General features: G+C 41.8%; 1 long non-coding RNA gene across 1 annotated transcript in view; it reads right to left on the bottom strand.

The window, feature by feature from the left end:
* LOC132210838 (uncharacterized) overlaps positions 1 to 12,210 on the bottom strand; it is a 59,698-nt gene that overhangs the window by 900 nt on the left and 46,588 nt on the right. The window contains exon 3 of the long non-coding RNA XR_009446998.1: positions 4,259 to 4,470. This is a non-coding gene — a long non-coding RNA (uncharacterized LOC132210838). The remainder of the gene's footprint in view (positions 1 to 4,258; positions 4,471 to 12,210) is intronic.

The raw sequence follows: 12,210 nt of genomic DNA, 5'->3' as shown, positions 1-12,210 counted from the left end.
CCTCTGCCAGAGTCTTTGTCCTAAAAAAAATGCTTTATTCCTGGTAAATACTGGCAAGACCACAACATTAGATACACTGACAGTGTGGCATTGAGCCTGTGTAGTATAGATATTGGACAGAGAGATTAGGGCTTTAGTTCATAAGACCACACCCCATGTCCACTTCGCGACAACCACATTTCTCAGCGGCATTACACCTACAGGGCTAGAGTGAATTTTGTCAAACACAGATTTTGCGTACATTCAGACTGGGGGACTCGCATGGTCTTTTGCCAGTTTCTTTTCCCTAAAGAGTAAGCAAGAGGAGAAACAGAGATGTATATATTTTTTCAAATCAACCGGTTCAGAAATGTTATTACACAACTTGGTCAGGCGAAATTTGAATCCAGGTGTCCTACCACTGACCCACAAGATCCTTTACGAAACAGCAATAATTCAGAAAGTATAATTTATGTAACCTGCTGGGGATTAAGATCTACAATGACAACAAGCTAAGTAGATACTTGTCCAGTGCTGATTAGTTTAATGAAGAGGTGGGAATGAATGGGATTCCTGACAAAACTTCACACTAACTTGGTTAGTCATTGACTCATACACTTCTCTCATGGAAACCACCCATCAATGACTAACTATTGATGAGTGACTAGATCTTAAAGAAATGTAAAATCATGTCCAATATTACAGCATGTTGGTCAGCTTAGGCTACTGCGTTTAAACATGAAAATAAAATTAAGTTTCTGCATCATCCGTCCTGTCTTCAGATAGGCCACAATATGAAATCTCATTCACTAGTTAGTTAGCATAAAACATCTGCAATAGTGCAAAATGAATGTGTTGAATTTGTACCATACACCACAAATAGAGTATGAAGTTGAGAGGCAATTAGTTTTAATGCTGCAGACTGTTCACAGAAAGGTTGGTTCTATTGCACCCTGAGGCAGCATTCACTTTTGTGTGGCACAGTTGTTCGTGATGCTGCCTAACAGTGCTAGAGACCCAAGTTCGGTCCACACTCAGGAGAATGTGCAAACTCCACATAGTCATTCTCCTGTGTTTGCGTGGGTTTCCACCAGGTGCTCCAGTTCCCTCCCATGCTCCAAAGATGTGCAAGTTATGTGGATTGGCCATGCTAAATTGCCCATAGTCCAGGGATGTGCAGTCTAGGTGGGTTAGCCATGGGAAGTGCAGGGTTATACAGGAATAGGGGTGGGCCACTCTTCAGACTGTTGGTGTGGACTCAATGGGCCAAATGGCCTGGTTCCACACTGTTTGGGATTCTATGATATTCATTCATTTATCCAGCTACCTGCCTTGCCTTCATCCAGTGGGTGCCTTTCCCGGGTGGGGAAGATCAATTGTCACTTCTGTGATTGTCACATGATGATTATCCTTCATGTATTGGTTTAAGTCACTCCATTCACTTTCTCTAATCTGTTCCCATTTAAAGTCTCCGTCATAATCTTTTGACCCCATTTCACACTACTTCATATCCACTCTCAGAATATGCTACACTGAGCAAACCTCATGCTCCATTACTCAGTTTAGGTACATGATAAGAAAAGGTTTGGAGGGATATGAGCCAAACGCAGGCAAGTGAGTTTTGTTTGGGAACATGGTTGGCGTGGACTAGTTGGATGAAAGGGCCTGTTTCCATGCTGTGTGATTCAATGACACTAAAATAAGAAACAGGAAGAGTAAGTATGACATTGAAAGAAACACTTAACAATTGGATAATAAAAGGCTGTGAACTGATTCCTTCTTATAAATATTTTAATTTTATTTGAATATTTAAATTACTTTCAGGATGCACCGTAGAACATTTGCAGCCTTTGAATTATTACTAAAGTACACCTACTGTGGAGATGTCACAATCTCAGCAAATTCCTACAAACAACATTCTGATGAAGGGTCTGGGCCCGAAACGTCAGCTTTCCTGCTTTAAGATGCTGCTTGGCCTGCTGTGTTCATCCAGCTCTACACCTTGTTACTTCGGATTCTCCAGCATCTGCAGTTCCTACTATCTCTAGTAATAACGTCCAGGTTATGTGTGTGAGGGAGATAATGGGAACTGCAGATGCTGGAGAATCCAAGCTAATAAAGTGTAGGGCTGGAAGGACACAGCAGGCCAAGCAATATCTTAGGAGCAGGAAAGCTGATGTTTCGGGTCTAGACCCTTCATCAGAAAAGGGGAATGGGGAGAGGATTCTGAAATAAATAAGGAGAGAGGGGGAGGCAGACTGAAGATGGATAGAGGAGAAGATAGGTGGAGAGGAGAGTATGGGTGGGGAGGTAGGGAGTGGATAGGTCAGTTCAGGGAGGACGGACAGGTCAAGGAGGCGGGATGAGGTTAGTAGGTAGGAAATGGAGGTGTGGCTTAAGGTGGGAGGAGGGGACAGGTGAGAGGAAGAACAGGTTAGGCAGGCAGGAACAAGCTGGGCTGGTTTTGGGATGCAGTGGGGGGAGGGGACGAACTGGGCTGGTTTTGGGATGCAGTGGCGGGAGGGAAGATTTTGAAGCTGGTGAAATCCACATTGATACCATTGGGCTGCAGGGTTCCCAAGTGGAATATGAGTTGCTGTTCCTGTAACCTACGGGTGGTATCATTATGGCACTGCAGGAGGCCCAGGATGGACATGTCGTCCCAGGAATGGGAGGGGGAGTTAAAATGGTTCGCGACTGGGAGGTGCAGTTGTTTACTGCAAACCGAGCGGAGGTGTTCTGCAAAGCGGTCCCCAAGCCTCCGCTTGGTTTCCCCAATGTAGAGGAAGCCACACCAGGGTACAATGGATACAGTATACCACATTGGCAGATGTGCAAGTGAACATCTGCTTGACATGGAAAGTCATCCTGGGGCCTGGGATGGGGGTGAGGGAGGAGGTGTGGGGGCAAGTGTAGCACTTCCTGCGGTTGCAGCGGAAGGTGCCGGGTGTGGTGGGGTTGGAGGCCAGTGTGGAGCGGACAAGGGAGTCACGGAGAGAGTGGTCTCTCCGAAAGGCAGACAAGGGTGCGGTGGGAAAAATGTCTTTAGTGGTGGGGTCGGATTATAGATGGCGGAAGGGTCAGAGGGCGATGCGTTGAATTCGGAAATTGGTGGGGTGGTGTCTGAGGACTAGGGGATTCTCTTTTGGTGGTTATTGCGAGGGAAGGGTGTGAGGGATGAAGTGCGGGAAATGCGAGAGACAGGGTCGAGGGCGTTCTCGACCACTGTGGGGAGGCGAAGTTGCAGCCCTTGAAGAACGAGGACATCTGGGATGTGCAGGAGTGTGTTACCGATTTTATTTGAGGGATAAATATTGACTGTGACACCAAGATATGGCATCTTACATGGAAGCCCCCAGTCTTGGTTCTACATTTGCCTGTCTTGATTATGATCAGGTTTCTGGGACTTAGCATATCAACCTACAGCCTTCTGACTAAGAGAAAGTTGCCACAATGAGCCACAGCTGTTTGCTTAGTTATGTTATAATGTCTCTTAATTGTATAACACGCCCTTCATTACATAACGATGCAGACTAAACTGTGAATAATGAGGAATGAAATTTATAGCAAGTAGCATGTGGGATTAACCAACTCGGCAGCTGTGGTTCGTCACAAAACATTTCCAGACTGGCATTGTAATAATCAGACAAACAAAGTTATTACAATCTATCAAGAGATGTGGATTATGATGGATAATTGCTGTGTGCAATGCCTCATAATAGGTGACACAGTTAATGAATATTAAATCCTGCAGAAAAAATCGTGCTGTTTCTGATAATGAATCTTGTGTTTCCTTTTATGCATTTATTCCTTGAGCAGTAACTAAAAGCTGGAACAGCAACAGACTGCATCCTTAACTGCTTTGACACCAACAATATGAAAAGGATTGAATCAGAATGGTTTACAGAATGATGTCCCTGTATTCTATTCAGATTAGATAGATTCTGACTGATCAACAGGGTCAAGGATTATTGAGCCGGACAGGAAAAAGGATTTGAGGCCACAATCAAATCAAGCACTATCTCATTGAATCGGGACTCTTGTACCCAAGTCCTATTTTCCTATAATTCAGCTGTTAAGTAAAAATGGAACAGTGTAAGATTTATTTATTCGATGGCATTCTGCCATTACCTGCTGCTCAGTTTAATGAACAAGGCAGTAGATGCTGTGAAATTAAGCCAGAATAACAGTCCTGAAGATCAGGCTGATAGGTTAGGATCAAAAAATGATTAACATCAGTGAGACTGCAGGATGTAGCCAACAGTCCGGCCAGGCCTACCTTTTGCTGCAATCCAGCCATCCAATACTTGTAGTACTGCACTCTCCCGGATGACCACTCGTGGTCCTGTGTAGTATTTGCATCCTCAACCAGTTTGTGGTACTGGGTAAGACTGATTTGGGGTAGCTTGCTGACGCCAATCCTCCTTTGTCATTGCTTTGTCTTGAATGTATCCTGTGGTTAGTGGTAGAGGATACATCACCATAGAGTATCTACGGAAGAGAGGCACTGTTTTTTGACAACAAAAAGGTTTTTGCATGATTGCAATAAGTACAAGTACACTGGGTCAGGCATAATTCCTAGGACGTTAGGAAGCTACTATAGATATACCTGTTCCTGATGGTTCCTCCCGTACACTGTAATGAGTTAAAGTAAAATGAATTTTACTCAGAGCCACTACCTAATGCAGGAATATTTTTTCTGAAATGTTGAAACTAAAACAAGGAGTGTTGGCATGGGGTTGCCAACCCTCCGGGATTGTCCTGGACTGTTCAAGAATTGAAAGCTAACCACTCAGGAGGATCATACGTAAGCAGCCTAGGATAAAACAAAAGGCAGTGTCCCTACCACTGAGCCTCTGAATGGTGGAGCAGACTCGATGGGCTGACTGGTCTATTTTTGCCGTTATGTTTTACGGCCTTATTGCTTCAAGGGATCATCCAGACTGCATCTCAAGGCTACTGTTAAATCTGAGAATCTTGTTTGTTTCAATAAGATCACCCCTAAACTTCTATACTCTAAAGAGCAAAGGCCTAACCTAAAGTAAAGCCCGTGGCCTGTAGTATTATCACTAGGCTTTTAATGCAGAGGTTCAGGTAATCTTGCAGGGTCCCAGGTTCAAATCCTGCCATTGACAGACGTTGGAATTTGAACTTAATAAAACATCTGGAATTAGGAGTTGAATGATAACCATGATACAATGGCTGATTATCAAAAAAACCCAGTTGGTTTACAAAATGCTCTTTAGGGAAGGAAACTGCCAGCTTCACCTGGCCTGGCCTACATGTAACTCCAGACCCACGGCTATGTGGTTGACTCTTAATTGCCCTCTGGGTAATATATGGTGGCCCAGCCAGCAATGCCCAAATCCTGTGAATGAATAATTTAAAGAAAGCTGTTCTGCCATTTTTGAGAAGTCACCACCTTCATCCCAGGAATTGGCCGAGTGAAACTCTTTTGAACTGTCAACAATGCCAGCATATCCTTTCTTAAATATGGGCACTAAAACTGTACACAGTGCTCCGGGTGTGGCCTTACCATTCCCCTGTTACAGTACAACAAGACTTCCTATTTTTAAAATCCAAAGCCCACCCTCCCCCCATCCCAAGCAATAAAGGCCAAAATTCCATTCCTGTAAATGAGAGGCATTTAGGATGATATAGTGAGAAATTGCAAAGCCTCACAGAGAGAAACCCTTTGCAAAACTTGACAAAATTGTCTCAATTTTTTTCAATATTTTTGTTCACTTGTTATAAAATATTGGAGATTGGGCGAAAATAAAACTATTTCAATGGATGAAAAGTTTGGAAGCAGGCGATGTCTATACATTAACTCATGAGTGTAGGTTTCTTATTGAGACAGATATCTGGAAGTTTATTAACAACAACTAATACGACATCTCTGATTTACATAGCCCAAGCCCTGTCTTATTATTACACATACTTTGAATGGCCAGAAGATGGGCTGGCTATTAATCTGACCTACTGTTTGTCTGTACAGAGGATAAGATGGAGACTTTTACATTGAAGTATCACATGTTGTAAATCATTTAGCTGCCTTAAAAGTGTTTTTTCTAATATCTGTGCAATAACACAACAACAGGAGTTCTGCAAAAAATTGCCTAGGAATTACATCCAGCAGAAGTTGGCAACTATAGCAGATGCCTGAACTTTATTTAATTCTTTTCAGCATTGGAAAAATTGGCATTTGTTGAGCCAGTCTATTTTTCCTAATGCTGATAAACTAAAACATTTGCTTTCAAACTATAATCTGTGGGAGTGTTTCGATTTCCATGGTGTTCCCCAATGTTTGACACCCTCTTCCCCAGCTGCACCTTTCTATAATATTACTACCTTATACTATCCTCTTGTGGCCAAATGAAATATTACATGCATGTTAAAACCAATTTTTAAACATGATTGTAGCTCGTACAATAAAATAATGATGAGTTTGATTCATATTTTTATTTTCCAGAGAATACTATAGCAGAACTTCATATTGAAACCAAATTAAATGGGTGGAAATTAAAAATTCTAAGGAGAAAAGGTCACTGATAGGCGTAGCCTATAAGCCACCATATAATAACATCACACTGGGGCGGGCAATAAACAAAGAAGTAACTCATGCCTGAATAAATGGTATGGTAATTATCATGGGGGGATTTTAATCTACATGTCGATTGGTCAAACCAGGTCAGACAAGACAGTCTTGTGGAAGAGTTAACTGAATGTATCCATGACTATTGTCTTGAACAGTATGGAATGGAACCGATGAGGGAGCAATCTGCTGTATACCTGGTCCCGTGTACTGGGACAGGAATAATGAATGATCTCATAGTTAGGGATCTTCTTAGAAGGAGCAATCACAGAACGGTTGAATTTAGAATATAGATAGGAAGTCAGAAAATAAAATCCAATACTAAGGCTCTATTCTTGAACAAAGAAGCCTACAATAGGATGAGGAGGAGTTAGCTAAAGTAGACCGGAAGTGACAACTTTACGGTGGGGCAGTTCAGGAACAGTGGAGGACTTTCAAAGCAATTTTTCAAAGTGCTCACCAGAAGTATATACCAGTGAAGAGGAAGGACTGTAGGAAAAGGGGTAATCAGCCATTGGGATGTCTAAGGACATAAAGGAGGCTATCAAATTGAAAGATAAGGCATGAAAAATGGCAAAGACCAGTGGGAAACTCGAAGATTGGGAAAGCTTTAGATATCAACTGAAAGCCACAAAAAAAGCTAAAGCTAGACAAATCTCCTGGCCCTGATGGAATGCATCCCAGGGTTCTAAAGGAGATGGTGGGAGTAGTAGCAAATGTACTCATGGTGATTTTCCAAAATTCGCTGGATTCCGGGGCAGTCCCAGGAGATTGGAAAACAGGAAATGTGATGCCACTGTTCAAAAAAGGAAATAGACAAAAATGGGGAATTATAGGCCTGTTAGTCTAACTTCTGTAGTGGGGACAAAGCTTGAATCTATCATCAAGGAAGAAATTGCAAGACATTCGGATAGAAATTTTCCCACTGGGCAGATGCAACATGGGTTCATGAAAACCAAAAGAACTGTGAATGCTGTAAATCAGGAACAAAAATAAAGTTGCAGGAAAAGCTCAGCAGGTCTGGCAGCATCTGTGGAGGAGAAAACAGAGTTAACATTTCGGGTCTGGTGACCCTTCCTTCAGAACACAGTTCTGAAGGAAGGGTCACAGGACGTGAAACGTTAACTCTGTTTTCTCATCCACAGATGCTGCCAGACCTGCTGAGCTTTTCCTGCAACTTTATTTTTGCTCATGGGTTCATGAAAGACGGGTCAAGCTCAATTAATTTGTTGGGATTCCATGAAGGCATTATGAGCGTGGCAGACAATGCGGACCAGTGGATGTGGTGTATCTGCATTTCCAAAAGGCATTCGACAAGGTACCACACAAAAGGCTGTCACATAAGATAAAGGGGCACGGTGTTATGGGCAATGTATTAGCATGGATAGAGGATTGGTAAACTAACAGGAAGGAAAGAGCTTTTCTGATTGGCGATAGTGTCTAATGGTGTCCCTCAGGGATCAGTTCTGGGACCACAATTGTTTACAATTTACGTTGATGATTTGGAGTTGGGGTCACATATAGTGTGTGTCAAAATTTGCGGATGACACTAAGATGAATGGTAGGGCAGAGTGTACAGTGAACTCTGGAAGTTTGCAGGAAGATATAGATAGTTTAATTAAGTAAGTAAGTTAGTTTAAGGTCTGGAATTGGAGTATACAATGTGAATTCATCCATTTTGGTAGGAATAACGTTAAAAAGGAGTATTATGTGAACAGTTAAAAATTACAGCATGCTGCTTTGTGGGGGGTTGGCTTGCAAGTACACCAGGTAATTAAAAAGGCAGATAAAATTTTGTCCTTCATTGCTAGAGGGATTGAGTTTAAAAGCAGAGAGGTTATGTTACAGCTATATAAGGTGCTGGTGGGGCTGCACCTGGAGTATTACAGCCAGTTTTGTTCTCCTTACTTGGGAAAGGATGTACTGGCACTGGACAGGGTGCAGTGGAGGCTCACTAGGTGATTCCAGAGTGGACAGGGTTGACTTGTGAGGAGAGACTGAGTAGGCTGGGATTACATTCATTGGAATTTAGAAGAATGAAGGGGAGGATCTTATAGAAACATATAAAATTATAGAGTGAATATATAAGATCGAAGCAAGGAGAATGTTTCTGCTGGTGGCTGAAACTAGAACAAAAGGGCATTGCCTCAAAAGGAGGGGGAGCAGATTTAGGACTGAATTGAGGAAGAACTTCTTTCCCCAAAGAATAGTGACTCTGTGGAATTCCCTACGCAGTGAAGTAGTTGAGGCTTTCTCATTGAATATTTTCAAAGCTAAGATAGATAATTTTTTGAACAATAAAAGAATTAAGGGTTATGGTGAGAGGGTGGGCAAGTGGAACTGAGTCCACAAAAAGTTCAGCCATGATCTTATTGAATGGTGGAGCAGGCTCAAAGGGTCGGATGACCCACTCCTGCTCCTGGTTCTTATAGATTTTCTTCCTCAACTTCTCCTGCTTTCCAAAATGTTTCCTAAATCATTTAACTTTTCAACAAAGTATTTGGTCACCTGTCTTTGCACCTTCTATGTGCCTCCATGCCAAATATAGCTTAAGAATGGCCTTGGGCTATTTATTATGTTCCAGGTGCTTCATAAATGCACATTGTTGCTGTTTTATACATATGAAAACAGGAGGACCACTTCATTGTCCGTGATTTTTCACAAACCTTGCACTTAAAAGTATAAACTTGCATTTATATAGCACTTTCAAGACCACAGGATATTCCTGTGGCTACATTTTGAAATGTACCCACAGTTGTAAGATGGGGCGAAATAGCTGCCAATTCGCACACAGCAGGCTCCCACAAACAAACAAGGTGATGTGACAAAATAATCCATATTTCTTGTGATTTGAATTAAAGGATAAGTATCAGCCAGGACACTCAGGATAACTCCCCCTCAAAATAGCAACTCTGAGTGTTTTATATCCACCTGAGAGGGTCTCAGATTAGCATCCTATCCTAAAGGCTGCAAGGTACCACATTAGTGAGTCAGTTTAGTTTTCAATGCTGGAGAGGGACTTGAATCCACAACTTGATGTGTCAAAGGTAAGAGTATTACTGACTGAGCCAAAGCTGATGTGCGTTTGCCACTGCTGTGGGTGGAAGTTCTATGGGACAATGGTGGTGTCCCCATCGTTGGATCAGAAGACTTGGGTTCAATCGCTAAATGCTCCAGTGCTTGTGATAGGTTGATTACAGGGGAGATTGGGAAAGCTTTAGATATCAACTGAAAGCCACAAAAAAAGCTAAAGCTAGACAAATCTCCTGGCCCTGATGGAATGCATCCCAGGGCTCTAAAGGAGATGGTGGGAGTAGTAGCAAATGTACTCATGGTGATTTTGGCACATGTACAGGTTGATTACTAAATAACTACAGATACTGTGTTGCAGTGCTTTATGTTCTGTGCATGTGCTGACACAGGGCATTTTTATATTCATATGTTTGTGATGGATTGTCTTCCAGTGGACTGGAGATAGACTGTCAATTTGCTGACTTAAACTTTTAAAATTCTTTTCATCGAGGTGATTTTGAGTCCCAGGGTATTAAACAAAATTATTTCTCTCATATCGTTGAGAGTCTTTGGAATTTCCTTCCACAAAAGGCAGTGGATGTAGGATTTGAACTATTTTTAAGAGATTCTTAGTTACCAAGGGGACAAAAGATTATCAGGGTTATGCAGGAAGGAAGTGTTGAGTCAAAATCAAAGCAACCATGACCTTATTGAATCGTGGAACAGCCTCAAAGGGCTGAATGGCCTATACTAGCTCTTTGTTTGTGTGTTGGTAACCAGCCGTATCTTATTGGCTGCTGCTTCTAGCAAATCATGTGCCAATGAACTTCCTTCAGCATGTAAACAAATTTAAAGAAATCAGACTTAAACCATCTTCTGAGCCGCAAGTTTGAAATACTCAATCTACATTTCTAACCAAAGAGAGTCATAAAGCACAGAAACAGGCCCTTCGGTCCATGCCAACCATAATCCCAAGCTAAACTAGTCCCACCGATCTGCACTTGGCCCATATTTCTCCAAAGGTTTCTTACTCATGTACTGTCTTTTAAACATTGTAACTGTGTCTGCATCTACCACTTCCTCTGGACATCCATTCCACACATGAACCACTTTCTGTGTGAAAGAAGTTGCCCCTCAGTCTTTTCTAAATACTTCTCCTCTCATCTTAAAGAAATACCTCCTAGTCTTGAAATCCCCCACCCGAAGGAAAAGAATCCTGCCATTCACCTTATCTGTACACCTCATGATTTTATCAACCTCTATAAGCTCTCAAACTCCCACACACCAATGAAAGAAGCCCCAGCCTATCTAGCCTCCCCTCCTAACTCAAACACTCTATTCCTGGCAACATCCCGTAAATCTCTTTTGAGCCCTTTCCAGCTTAATGACACCCTTCCTTTAACAGAACTGGACATAGCACTCCACAAGATGCCGCACCAACACCTTAGCCATGTCCCAACTTGGGCTGAGCAATGAAGGTAAATGTGGTAAAAGCCTTCCTAATCACTCTGTCTATATGGCACTGACGTCAAAGAATTAAGTACCTGAACCCTTAGGCCTCTCTGTTCTACAACACCACCCAAGGTGCTACTTTTAATTGCATTAGTCCTGCCCTTGTTTTACCAAAATGCATTTATCTAAATTGAGCTCAATCTGCCATTCCTCAGCTCATTGACCACTTGAACAAAATCTCTTTGTAACCTTAGATTACCTTCTTCACTCTCCACTATACCACCAATTTTGGTGTTATCCACAAAATTACTAACCATACCTACTGTATTCTCATCTAAATCATTCGTATAAATGACAAATAAAAATGCATGCAGCACTGAACCTTATGAACACCATTGGTCACAGGCCTCCAGTCTGAAAAGCAATCCTCCACCATTTACTCTCTATCTCCTACCGTAAAGCCATGTGCAATTAGATTTAAAGAAATTGTACAGTTAATAATACAAATTAAATGAAACGGTTCTAGACTTACTCTACATAACATTGCCATTAATAAAAGCACAATTTGGTCTGCTATGGAGCAATAAGATAGGGATACAAAATCAGTCTGCTCCTTTAGGCCTGTATTGTGTTTGGGTTTAAAGTTCGCTGTTGCATAATTGATGCTTCGTCTGCTCAACTTTAGAAGGTATCGTTAATTTATAAAATACTTAGTATGTTTGGACATCGGAATACTCTCTTGCTAAAGGTAATGGCTTGAATGTATTTTAGCTTTGACCTTACCAACTGCTGTTTGAGACTGAAGTGAAGCTCTATGTCATCTCTCAATGTCTGCATTTTAAAAAATCTGCTACAGTAATTGAGCTGAGCATCAAAAAAACCATGCTCTGCCAATGCTAAAATCTAAAATCAAATCGAAGGAACGGAACCTTTATACAGACCAGTCAATGTTCATGGAGATAGGAAAATGGCCAGTTCAGTGTCCTCTTATCAGGGCTTGCAGGTAAGTCAGCAGAATCTGGATTACTAACAAATGACGGTTCTACCAATTCGACTAATCTACCAACGTCAATCTCGAAAATTCTTTCAAGATGATTCGCAGATGCCTATGAAGGTTATTGGATTAGATATTGGGACATATGGTGACAAATGCTTCCAAAGGAGTTTTTTTT

This window comes from Stegostoma tigrinum, chromosome 21, assembly GCF_030684315.1.
Source record: "Stegostoma tigrinum isolate sSteTig4 chromosome 21, sSteTig4.hap1, whole genome shotgun sequence".
Classification (NCBI taxonomy): Eukaryota; Metazoa; Chordata; class Chondrichthyes; order Orectolobiformes; family Stegostomatidae; genus Stegostoma; species Stegostoma tigrinum.
This window is presented reverse-complemented; position numbering and strand designations above follow the sequence as displayed.